The 12,944-nt window shown below is 49.7% G+C and overlaps 1 protein-coding gene across 6 annotated transcripts in view; it reads left to right on the top strand.

Annotated features, from left to right (window-relative positions):
- Positions 1-12,944, top strand: part of PIK3CD (phosphatidylinositol-4,5-bisphosphate 3-kinase catalytic subunit delta) — a 73,838-nt gene that overhangs the window by 40,091 nt on the left and 20,803 nt on the right. For 3 of the 6 annotated variants that reach the window (XM_078145684.1, XM_020974354.2, XM_078145688.1), the window contains exon 3: positions 3,298-3,415. The exons of 1 other annotated variant lie outside the window; for it this stretch is intronic. The gene's annotated coding sequence lies outside the window, so the exon portion shown is untranslated. Of the gene's footprint in view, positions 1-219; positions 305-3,297; positions 3,416-12,944 lie in introns of those variants that run through there. 2 more of the 6 variants (XM_078145686.1, XM_078145687.1) reach the window with 2 other exon arrangements.

Here is a 12,944-nt window from a genome sequence, read left to right as displayed (position 1 = left end):
GCGCGCGCGCACGCTCCCGTCCGCCCCTCCGCGGCCCCGCAGCCCCAACAGTCCCGCCGTCCGCGCGCCCGCCCGCCAGCCCGTAGACCCCGCGGCCCCGCGGCCCGCCCGCCCCTCGGCCGGGTTCATGCCGGGAGTCCCGAGCCGGAGCCGCCGCCGCCGCCGCCGCCGGGAGGAGGAGGAGGAGGAGGAGGAGGAGGAGGAGGAGGAGGAGGAGGAGGAGGGAGAGGAGGAAGAGGAGGACGACGAGGAAGGCGAGGGCGGGCACGGCCGGGGCTCCGGGCAGCCCCTGCGGGCGCCGCAGGTCAGTCCGCCGCCGCCCGCAGCCAGGGAGGGTCCTCCTCCCGGCCTGCCCCATTAGCGGGGTCCCGCTCCCCGGCCCCGTCCTAAGAGGCTCCTCCTCGGTCCCATTCTGGGGGTCCCCCTCCCCGACTCTGATCCTGGCTTTGTTATGAGTCCCCATTCTGGGGGAGTCCCCTCCCCTGCTCTTGGATGGCCCTGAGCCCCTGCCCTCTTCCTGTCCTCGAGGTCTCCCCTTTTCTTTTGAGGGTGCCCTGCCCCTCCATCCCTATTACCCGGGGTCCCCTGCTCTCCATCCGTGCTCCTGGAGGTCCCCGCCCCCGACCCGACCACATTACAAGGGTCCCCTCCCCAGCCCTGCTCCTGAGGCAGTCCTGTGCCCCTCCCTGCCCCTGTTACCTGGGGTCCCCTTCTAGCTCGACCTTGTCCCCCACAACCTCCTCCCATTCCTCCTTGAAGTCGCCGAGCCCCTCCCTGCCGCTATTGCTGGGGGTCCATCCGCCTCTCCAGCCTTGCTCCAAGGGAGTCCCCTCCCTGACCCTATTATGGGGGTCCCCTCCCTCTCCCCAGCCTTGCTCCGGGGGGTGCCTAGCCCCTTCCCCATGTCTTGGTTTCATTCCCGGAATCTCATCGCCCTCCCTGGGCTCCTGGACCCTTCCCAGGCCGCTTTCCGCCGTCATTGTCAGCTGCCTCCTCCTGTCTGTCTGTCTGTCTGTCTGGGGCCAAGCTGCCGCCGGGCCCTTTGGCGATCGGGACCCTTGGGAGTGGGCCAGCCCATCTGTGGCCTCCATGCTCACACCAGCCTCATGCCCAGAACCTCCCTCTGTCTGGGATTCAGGGGGCATTGGGGTCTCCCTCTCCCTGCCCTCCCCCCTGTGCTGAGGGGCTGGGCTTGGGATGATCAAGGCAGTTCTGTGCTTTGACGCTATTCCCACCCTGGGATGGGACCTGGTCCCTCCGGGTGGGGACTGGTCTTTGGTGCTCCGCGCTTTGTCCATCCCGGTTTATGGGGGTGGGGAATAGGCCAGGAGAAAGTGGCAGTCGGGCTATTGATTGAAGCAGTGAAAGTCAGAGGATTTTAGGAAGCTTGCAGGAGGTAGTGAGAGGTAGGCCTGGTCCTAGGGATGAAAAATGTATCTTGGGCGGGGGATGGGGAGCCCAGGAAGGAGGCCAGCGTTTTTGTGTAGTTGTTTTTTATAATAATCTGGCCTTAATTGGCTGAGGAAACTCCACGGTGGAGAGCCAGGGCTAGGTGGGGCTCACTCATCTAGAATATGTTTACATTTATTTGGTCAAGTGGTTCTGAATCTGTAGCTTTCCAGTGCTGGCCTTGGTAGATTGAGGAAAAGGGCAGTGGATGACAGAAGACCGCCTTGTTCTGGCTCTGCTTTCCTCCCTTCTCTTTCGGAAGGGCACAAGAAGAGAGCATTCAGGGCTCTGTCCAAACAAAATGTTGCCCTTGAAACCAGACATCTCCGAGAGCCGGAGATACAGATGCCGAATTTCTGGCTAGCTGTGGGTCGCAGTGTAGGATGGAGCTTCCTCATAGATTCTGTGTGAGATGCTTCAGAACCCCACCCCCCACCTCACCCCCATCGTCAATGTGCTGTCTCTGTTTCTTATTTCCAAATCTGAATTGCATAGAACGAAGGAATGATTCTCTTCCATCCGTTACCTTTTGGGGTTTGTCTTTTTGCTCGATTTTGCCTTGTTTTTAGGAGCACTTTCCCTGTTACTATAACTCATGTTAACTATCATATTTGCAAGAGATTCTCTTGTTAACTCCCGTCTATTGACCCATATCCTCCTTGGGCTGGATTCTGATTTCAGGGCTGGTGTTTCTGATGTTTTTCGTTTCTCATGTGGCAGTACTGTGTATCTCAGCCACAAACCAGGCCGCCTCCCCTTCCTCCCCCTCCCTGCCCAAAGTGATGGGCTGCCGGGCCACCACTTTGGTGACTACATCATGTGTAGATGTAATGCTCTACAACCCAATGTTATTGGTACAGATGTAGCCCTAGGAGAGAACTGTTGGAAGGGATGCACTAGAACTTCATTCTCTAAGGAGAATTTTAGTTAGTTTCTAGCTGAAGAGCTCTTTCCTCCACCTTGGAGCTTGGCATAGAGAGGCACAACTACTTGCCTGTTTCTCACTGCTCCACTTCTTGACCCTGTTTTGTTGTCAAACATTGTACATAGGGCCCTCTTTTTCTTTCCTAGTTCCCTGTCTTCCTTCAACCTCCCTAAAAAAGTCAATCAATAACTGAAAGAATGGTCTAAGACATGCCACCCTTTGGGGAGTGCCCCCCAAAGTCATTTGGGTTCCTGATGGTGATCATTTGACCCTCCAGCCCAGTCTCCGTATTTGACTGCCTCACCAGACTGTTCTGGGTTAGTTGAACTCAGGCTCCTAATGGTTCCCCCACATCCCCCGAGACATTGTTATTTTGCAAGTGATTCCTACTACACCCCATATGTTGTTTCATGGTGGGTAGAAGAAACACCAGACACAGCTCCCACCTCACAGAAAGGTTTGCCTTTTTTTTTTCTAGCTGAGTGGTTCTTAATTTTCCCTTATGATGTGTGTCCTGGCCTTGAGGAGAGATCAACTTAAATCCTGTTTGGGGAATAATCATTCCAAATTCAAGAGCATGATTTTTCTGGTGGCTCAGTTGAGAGACCGGAGCCCCAGCCCAGAGAGAGAGCCTGGCTGACATGGCTAGCTTTGGCTACTTTGCTTTCAAGCAGCCACCACAACCCCCCTCTGGGAAGGTTCTGAGTCATCATTCCATCCCTAGTCCTGGCACTGGGAAGGCTCCTGGATTTTGTTCCTGTCGCACAAAGGGAGCTGGGGTGGGGACTGGTGCAGATGGTTGGCGAGGCCCTATTAGGCAGAATCCGATGGCTGGGAGAGGGAGGGCAGGGAGGAGAGAGTCCTGTGGGAGAGAGGACAAAGGTTTACCAGACCCTCTTGTGGTCTTTCTTGCTTTGTTACAGATAAATAGGGAGACTGAGTGAGGGGAGGACGGGATGAAGCTCACCACTTCTAAAGTGCCCTTTATCTGTCCATCACACTGGTCCCTGCTGCCAATCTTTCTCATAACAAGCCGGAGAGGTAGGTTGCAAGTAGAGAGAGTGGGGAGGGAAGGAAGGGGCACAAGGTTTGAGTGGAATCTGTCAATATCACGGCAGAAGGAAGAGAGCTTTTCTACAGGTCATAGATGCCCACAGGGGAAGACTGACCCATATTGGTGCCAGGAAACAGAAAAGAATAAATGGGAAAAAAGTTGGTGGCAGAAGCGTCTAACTCACCAAACAGATCTGAAGAGATTTCTGGGGGCTAATCATGGGAATGAGCTCATGCCTTGAGCCTGGTGTGTCATGGGGACTCCATCAGTCCCCCGGGGGTAGATCCTGTTCCCAGAGAAGGGAGAGAGGGGAGGAACCAAGATGCTGCATCAGTCTCGTGGATATAATGAAGGGTAGGCCTTCTGGAGAACCCAGGCAGTCAGATGGGGCCCCTCAAATATGGACCTTAGATGAGCGGTACGTTCATCTCTCTGTTGCTGGGTGGGAGAGGGTGCTTGCCAAAGACAGGAAAGTGATGTGACTGGGAAGGAGAGAGTGACAAGAGACTGAAGAAAGACTAGACCTCTGTCTAGTTTGAGCCTGAGTCTGTCCTGGTAGTGAGCTGATCTTCCTGTGATCTGGCCAGGGCACCAGGACAACCTGGAAGTAGAGGGACAAGGGAGGTGGGGTGTGTATGTGCGTGTGTGTGCATGTGCGTGTGTTACTTGTAAGGCTTCATGATGTATTAGAACATTTAGGGACCTGAGAAGTCATCATCTTACAGATGAGGAAACTAAGTCATGCTTCATTGATGTCAGGGAGTTGGAGTGGTGGAATTCTCAGCAAAATATGTCTCTCTATGGTGCAGTGGGCTAAGGAGGTCAGCTATCAGTGTTCATGAAAAATCCTTATTAATACTAGAAATAGACCCCAGAGTGGCCTGAGAATAGCCTTCCCTTCCACTTCACTCCTTTTGGGTAGTGGGGCTTTGTTCCACAATGCCTCTCTTCCCTGAGGTCCTTCCCTAGCAAGATGGAGGTTTCTAGACATGTGGGCCATAGAATGCAAACAGTTAAAAAAAGCCTCTGGGTTGGAAGAGAATCATATGTCCCGAGGCTTTAGCTGGATTTTTAGGAGGGAGGCCTCGGTCTGGCGTTGTGAATAGCAGCTATACATTCATTGTCATCGTCTTTGTAATAACCGTATAGTTGATACTTGTCTGGCCCCTTAAGGTGTGTGAAGGATAGCTGCTGCTGTTTGTGTTGTCCTTCCTACCTGACCTCACTGGCCCTCCTAAGAGCCCTGTGGGGTAGGTACGGGATGTAGGTGTTATTGGATTCCTTTTACAGATAAGGAAACTGAGGCTCAGAGATGAAGTGACTTGTCCTTGCTGAGCTTGGGGCTTGTCAGATGGCAGTCCGGGTGATCCTGGGCGGGGCACTTTTATGACTGAGGGAACGGCAAAGTGTCCTTCAGAAAAATGAGCATTTTAATTTTTCCGACTTCCTGTCTCTTCTGTCAAGGTGGCTCAGATGAAGGGAAAAAAAACTGTGCAGTGATTGGGCAGCGGGGGTCGAAGCAAGGAGGAATGAGTTCGAATCTGACATCAGATGCATATTTACCTGTGTGACCCTCTGCCTGCCTCTGCTTCCTAGTCTGTAAAATGAAAGTATAATAACACTTCCCTCCCAGGAGTGTTGTGAGGGTCAGATGTGAGGGTCAGAGGGTCAAATCGATGCATAAAGTGCTTTGCAAGCCTTAGAATGATGTAGAAATGTTAGCTATAGGTAGATGATATGTACATTCTATGTGTATGTATGCATCTGTAACTAGCGCACTTGAGGTAGGGGTGGGGGGCAGTACATGTGTTTATGCGTCCAGGGTGTGTGCTGTTAAAAATCTATTAGAAATTAAGTGCAAACAAAGATTTTTTGATTCACACACATAAAGATACATGGATGGATGGATGGATGCATGTTTGTATGTATGTATGAAGGTTTACATGTATATATGCATGATAAGAAGAGACAAGAGTAGATAGCTGACCTTGGGGCCAAGTTAACCTGGGTTCAAATCTTGCCTCCAACACATTCTGGATGTGTGACTCTGAGCGAGTCACTGGACATCTGGCTGCTTTAAAAATACTCTAAGCCCATAAGGTATAGAGAAGGTGCTAACCTGTATTGGTGGCAGGAGTTTCCTCATCCATCTCACACACATACATTATAAGTATATAGATGGAGAGACAGAGAGATGGTGGAAGAGAGGGGAAAAAGATGGAGGGGGGAAGAGAGACAGAGAGAGAGAGAGAGACAGAGGAAGTCAAGGGGAGAGCTGAGGCCTAGGACCATATTCTTTTTGTAGACTTGGGCCTCTGCACTTAGTTTCTGAATGAAAAAAAGGAAGGCTGTTGCAACCCAGCAAGGATTTTCCCACAAGGCCTTCCCCTTTGTTTCTGATACGTAAGGGTGGTTTGCGGGTCTGTAGGCCATAGTAGTCAGGTGGTAAGCATAGAGACATCCTTCAGCCTGGTCCCAGCAGAGACCTTTCCGAGGCTGTGTTGTCCTGGCCCGTAAGCAGAAGTCCTCATACTCCGGCAGTTGACTCGTTGGCCGTAGGGAAGGATTGAATACTGGGGTGGAGGGCAGGGATTGGACAGGGAAGGAAAGCGTTCGCATGGATTTTTTCCGGTGACGTGTGTCAGTTGGAAGATGGTTGACTCACTTTACTGAGAGCCCACAGAACGGTTTTTAAACGTCTGTCTTGAGTTCCCATTTCCCTCATTTTTTGATCGTCTTGATTTCTTGCTATTTTGTTTGAATTTTTTTTAAAAAGTACGTCCTCCCCATCTTCCCTCTAGCCCAGACTGTTGCCTTGCATATTAAATAATGACTTGGCTGCATCCTGATGGGTCGCCTTCTGCTGGCACCCTTTGCTCTTGCCATGGCCTTAGGTGGCATTTCCATCCCTACGGCTAGTCTTGTTTCTTAGAGCTCGGGAAGCCAGCGCTGGGCCGTGTCTTCACATTCCTTTGAGTTGCCCGGCTTCTGGAGGGGTTCTTTTCTCTCATCCTCCCATCTCCTTCTTCCCAACAAATCTTCCCTAGCTGTCCCTTTAGACAAAGTCAGCTACTGAGCAGGTCAGTTGGAAGAGTCTCGTCTGCTGCTATGCATGGCTGTATCCAGGTTTGACATTTTGGACTGAAATGCCACAATGGCCACCTGGGCTTGAGGCTGACTGTTAAAGACCAAGGCTTAACTCTGAAATAAAACCTTCCTTACACACCGGGTGTTGGCTTCCCCCGTTAAAGTCCATTTCTTAGAAAACCTCATGATTCCTCCCTCCTCCAAGATGCTGACCATTGGCTGGAGAACCCGGCAGGGCAGAAAACAGCTTTGCCGTAGGGCAGAGCCGAGGTGTTGTGCCTGTGCCTGGGTGGCTTGAGGCTCAGCCTTCTGCACCTGGGTCTTTGACTGGTGGGTTGTCCTGCTAGGAGCAGTCACAGGGTCACTCTTTATGCAGACTGTGCTCTGCTTTTGTCATCCTGGAGAAGAGAAATACTCTTTTCCGTTCTCCATTGAAATAGCCCTTGGAGCTTCGAGGTCGAGTCTGACGGCCCTTCTCACAGAGGGAGAGGTGTCTTTGGTCTGTGGGTGCTTTTCTCAGGAGAGCTCTGCAGGCTGAGCTGGCGGTCGGGGCCACTGGGGCAAACAAGACTGATTTCTGGTCATCCCAATCTAAGCAGGCCTTACAGTGCAGGGCCCTTGCATGAAGCACCATCAGGCTCAGCCCTGTCAATAACCCGGTGCTGCTCTTTGGACATGGTGGACGTGGTGTCATGAGCAGGAGGCAGAGTGTGGATTTCATCGCTTGAGGGGGGAGTGGAGAAACAAACCCTTACTTAGCAGTGATTTTCAAGGCTAACGGCTGAAAATAAACACCAGAGCAAGGGAGCCGATGAGGACCTTGGTGTAAGATAATGAAAGAGCAGCTGGCCGGTATGTCTTGTTTTTGTCCAGTGTCGGGCACTGGACGGATGGCTGGGTTTTTGCTCTGTGTCTTTGCTCTGGCTGGCGATGAGCAGGACACCTCACTATGGGGACCTTCTTACAACCATGAAAGGATTTATTAGTCCTGGCTTTGTGGTCATTGTTTTCTACGGGTCTGTTATTAGACAGTCACCTCTCTGAGGCCTCTAGGAGGCGCCACAGCACACGGAGCGCTGGGCCTAGAGTCAGACCGGAATTCATATCGAGCCTCAGACACGTAATAACAGGGTGACTGTAGGCAAATCATTTCAGCTCTCTGGGCCTTCAGTTTCCTCCTCTGTCAAATGGGGCCAATAATAGCACCTACCTGCCGGGGTTGTGGTGAGGAACAAATGAACTAACATTTACTTACTTTGCAAATCTTAAAGCTCTGTATAAGTGATTCAGTTCTTACTTTGGGGCTGAATGGTTTGTAGGCTGTTGGCTCTAAAGTCTTTGAGACAGTGCTAGGCAGTGGAAACAGCACTGGTTCTGGGATCGGAATCCCATCTCTTACATTCCGTATCTTTGTGACCTTTCACCTCCCCGGGCCTCAGTCTCCTCCCCTGTAAAATGAGATGGTTGGTCTCAGTGACCTAGCTCTGGCTCTGGAGCCCCGAGGGCCTGGGCTCAAATCTTATCGCTGAGATTTCTTGCCTAGGTGCTCTTGGACAAGCCACTTAACTTCCTTGGGCCTCTGTCTCCTCAGTCTAAAATGAGGGCTTTGGACCAATGACTCCTGAGCTCTCCTCTAGCTCTGCTCCTGTGATCGTGGGTAGAGAGAAGTGTTGGTGCTTTCCAGTGGATCAGAAACATGTGACTGGGCCAGTTGTGCCCCATAGGACAGCTCATTTCAAGCCCTCTCCATCTTCCCCCATGGATACATGGTCAATCTCTGTGCATAAACAGTTCTCAGAAGAATTGTAAACCACCGACAGCCATAGGGAAGAAAAGGCTGCTGAGCGTCACTGATAATCAGAGATATTCAAATCAAAATAACTTTGAGGTTTCACTTCCCCCTAGAAAATGAACAAAGATGACGAGGGATGAAAATGCTAGAGAGGAATCTGTGGGCCAGCAGACACACTAATCCACTGTCAGGGCAATTTTTATTATTGTTGTCCTGTCTGACTCTTTGTGACCCCATTGGGGGTTTTCTTGACAAAGATACTAGAGTGGTTTGCCATTTCTTTCTCCAGCTAATTTTTTTAATAGATAAGAAAACTGAGGCAAACAGGGTTAAGTGGCTTGCCCAGGGTCACGTGGCCAGTAAGTGTCCAAGGCTAAATTTGAACTCAAGAGTATTAGTCTTCCTGACTCTGGACCTGACACTCTATTGCGCCATCTAGCTGCCCTAAACACCGACAAAAAATGACCAAGTGGTCAAAAATAGAAAGAAAAGTCCTAAATACAAAGTCCCCATAATAAGTCAGAGCAGACCTTCTTGTGAGAGTAAAGATGGGAAACCAAATAGATACCAATATCTTGAGGAATGGCTAAATAAATTGTGGCGTGCTAATAGAATAGAGCAAGGGTGGGGAACCTGTGGCCTCCAGGCCATGTGTGGCCCTCTAGGTCCTCAAGTGCGATGAAGTTTGGATTCATTCAAAGGGCCACACTTGAAGGCCACATGTTCCCTAACCCCGGAATAGAATATTACTACACCATGAGAAACGACGAATATGGAGAATTCCAAGAAGCAATTCAAGACATAAAAACAGATGAAGAGTGAGGTAAATAGAACCAGGAAAATAATAAGAATGTAATAGCAGCAGCAGCAGCTAACATTGATATAATGCCATAAAATTTGCAAAGTTCTTTACAAATATCTCCTTACAACGATCCTTAGAAAGGAGGAAACTGAGTGCTGAGAGAGCTTAATGACCTAGGGTCACGTAGTAAGTGTCTGAAGTGGGTTTGGAACTCAGGTCTTCCTGACAGATTCCAAGTTCAGCACTCTATTCACTGCACCACAGCAGTGTCTGTAACAATATAGTTAAACAAAACAAGGAAGTCAAACAGTACCCTGGGGACTTACAATGACCGTCTTGGCCTCAGTGAAGAGAAACTATGTTTCCCTTGCCTTCATTACAGAGGTAGGTGACTATAGGTGCTGAATTTTGCATATACATAGACATAGTTAATGTGTTGATTGGTTTTCCTGAATTGCCTTTAAAGATCTTTGTTACTTGCTGGGGGGGGGACGGGTAAGGAGGAGAGGAGAGATATATTCAGAAATGAAAGTGTTAAAACAAGAAAAGGCATCAATAAAAATAAAAATAATTTTTTGAATAGGGACCTATGATTTTGTTAGTGTAAGGTACTCCAAGGACCAGTTCAGCATTTTTTCTTCAACTTACAGCCTTAGAGAGTTACCTAGAGCACTGAAAAGTTATGTGACTCACCCAGGGTCACAGAGCCAGTATGTTTGAGAGGCAAGATTTGAACCCAGGTTTTTCTGGATTCCAGGCCAGTTCTCCATCCACCACCCCATGCTTTCCCCTCCCTCCCCCACGCCCAACAAAGACACAGTAAACTATAAAATACTTTTTACAGACATAAATGAAAGCTTAACTTTTAAAACTAAAACAACAGAGCATCATTTGCTTCCCCTCTAAACACTCAGGTCCGTGAATGTATGAGGCTGTCCCTCCTTGCCTTACTGCCTGGGATGGGCTTTGGTTTGTAGTCTTCTCTCCAGCCTACAGTGACTCATTCGTTCCTCTAGGAGATGATTCCATAGGGCATGTGACTGTGTCCTCAGGAAGTCTCTTTCTATATTGACTTTGGTGTGCAGCTGTTTGTGGTTAGAATATCAGCACTGCTCATGAAGGGAATTGGACAGATGCAGAGGTTCCAACCACAGACCCCCTTGCTTATCCCCCCTGAAGTGGGCTCAGAGCCCTCGAAACATGGAGAGTCACCAAAGAAGGGAATGAGTGAAGTTTCTCTGTGGCCTATGGGATGAGCAGGAAGCTGCTGATTCCTCACACTCAGGAGACTGGGGAGGATGCCTGGATGTGTCTTCAGGCCTGATTGTAAAGGGCTTGTTCACAGAGGAGCGTTTCCTAGTGCCTCTTCCCTGGAGGTCATAAGCTGTCAAATTTCCTAGTCACGATCAGTCGTGGAGGATGGGAGGAAGGAAGGGAAGAGTGATGCCTCGAGCTTCATGCTAGTGCATTACAGATATCCTCCTTCCCCTCTCAGCCCACGGCTCACGATTAGTGATTCCTCACATCTCACACAGGCATTACTTACATGTAGCCCCAGGGGATTGGGGGACAAGAGGCCATGGTGACCTGTGTTCTGCTGGTAGAGGGAGGAAGAACATCCGTCCACGTAGGGGCCCCTAAATAAACCAGTGGGGAAGTGGAATTCTTCCCTACCTCAGGAGTTTTGCCTCTTTGTTGGGGTGGGGGGAGATAACAGTGATTCTGGATGAGCAGTGAAGCTTTGAGAGATGATTCAGGGGTGACTTGAGGGATTGTCACAGGGCTTTATACTTGGCCTTGCTCTAGTCAACATTTTTTATTGGTGACTTGGAGAAAGGCATGCTTATCAAATATGCAGATGGCTGGGGTAGGGGGTGGGAGTTGGGGGGAGGGTGGTTAATACATTAGATGACAAAAAAAGTCCCATAAAAGCTGGAACAGTAGACCCAAACTAACACAACAAGAGTCAATTAAACACATACTTCTTGTCTAATAAGAATAACAGGTCACATTTATGTAGCTCTTTAAGGTTTGTAAAGTCTTCGTTAACTCCTTTGATCCTCACAATAACCCTGGAAGGTAAATGTGCTCTTATCCCCATTTTATAGATGAGGGAGGAGCTGAGGTCAACAGCGGCTGAGTGACTTGTCCAGGGTCACACAGCTAGTAGAGTGTCTAAGGTAGGCTTCAAACTCGGGTTTTCCTGGTTCTAGGTCCACGCCTCTCTTCTCTGTGCCACCTAGCCGCCTGCTATGGGCAAGGCATTGTTTTATAGCAAGAGGGAGTTGTTAAATGAGGATGAATGTTCATTCTTCATTTGGGTTCAGTAATAACCACAGCTCATGGTTCTGTTGGACTCAAAGGCTTTTATGAAGATGCCCTTTCAGGTAGGTGGTAGCAGTCAATGACCATCACTATGCAGATAGGGAACCTGATGGAAGTGGCCTGCCCTCGATCAGCCAGCTTGGGAATGGCAGCGCTGGACCATAAGCCCAGGGCTCGTAATACTAGCTGCACAAGTACCCAAGGAGGGAGCAGGCCTTTAGAAGAAGGCCTTGGGGTTGTATGGGACTGCAAGCTCCCCATGAGCCACAGGGGTGAAGGGGATGCAAAGAACGCCCATGTGATCATCTTAGGTGCATCAATGTGTCCAGGCCGTGAGAGGCAGTCACCCCCAAGGAACTGGGGATGGTGAGCCTGGACAAAAGAATGCTTCCTCGCACAGTTCACTTGGCCTTCAAATATCAAAGGCCTGTCACAATCCTGGTCTTGATATGAGGAGGAATTTTCCAACAGCTGCCTGAAAAATGTTTGGGCTTTTTGGGGAAGGTAATGAGTTTCCTGCCATGTAGAAATATTCAAGCAGAGATGTTACAGAAAAGGTACCTGCATTGAATAGGAATTTGCACTATATTACCTATAAAGTCTACTTCTGCTCTAGAACACCGTGACTTCTTTCCTGGAATAACAAAGGATGGGCATTTGGAGGGGCGGATGGGGTTTTCCGGAGGCTTGGCACCTCTGGTGTGAGAGCTGCTCATCCACCTTTGGTGTCCACCTTCACCCAGCTCTCACCTGTGGCCCCAAGAAGCTGCAGCATATGCAGTTTACCCCAGTGAACCACCTCGGCAGATGGGCTAAACCAGGTTGAGGGTAATTGACAGGCCTCAAACCTGTCAGTGATTTAGCAGGGTGTCTACCCCAAGCATGTGAAGACATCCCCTGGCGGAATGGGTGAGTGAGGACGATTTGTTCCAGCGGTCATGAAGGTGGCTAAATCAGACGCTAGGGAGTACTCTAAGCTTGGTCAGACAGCAAAGGCTCGAAGGTAATTCCACTGCATCGATAATCTCTAAGCTGGGCTAGTCAAACTTTGCCGCTGTTCCCCGAGGCATCTCAGTCTGTGCTTTAGGAAGCACTGATTTTCTGTATCTTATCATTTCTTAAGAATCGTTACCAGCTCAGTGTCAAGGCCAGACTCGCCCTGCTAGATCCATCACCTCTCTCTTGAAAAAGCTTCTGACACTATTGACAAGAGGAAAGTCTGCGTATAGACCAAAATATTAATAGCACTTCTCATGGCAAAGAATTGGAAACAAACTTTGCTTGGGGGATGGCTAGGCAATTGTGGTCCATGAATGTGACATACCATGCTGTGAAAGAAATGATAAATGCCACGATTACAGAGAAACGTAGAAAGATTTGGACCAACAGATGCCCCAGGGAAGTCAGCAAAGTCAAGAAGGTAGACACAGTGAGATAACAGAGGACAGCCAGGAAACAACCGAAAGCAAATGTTTCAGAATGACAAAGAATACGTGTGAGAAGCCACCCC

The sequence above is a fragment of the Phascolarctos cinereus genome, unplaced genomic scaffold (genome assembly GCF_003287225.1).
Source record: "Phascolarctos cinereus isolate Bilbo 61053 unplaced genomic scaffold, phaCin_HiC Scaffold_726;HRSCAF=1367, whole genome shotgun sequence".
Lineage (NCBI taxonomy): Eukaryota > Metazoa > Chordata > Mammalia > Diprotodontia > Phascolarctidae > Phascolarctos > Phascolarctos cinereus.
The sequence above is the reverse complement of the archived record's forward strand: the minus strand, read 5'-3'. Positions and strand labels throughout refer to the sequence as shown.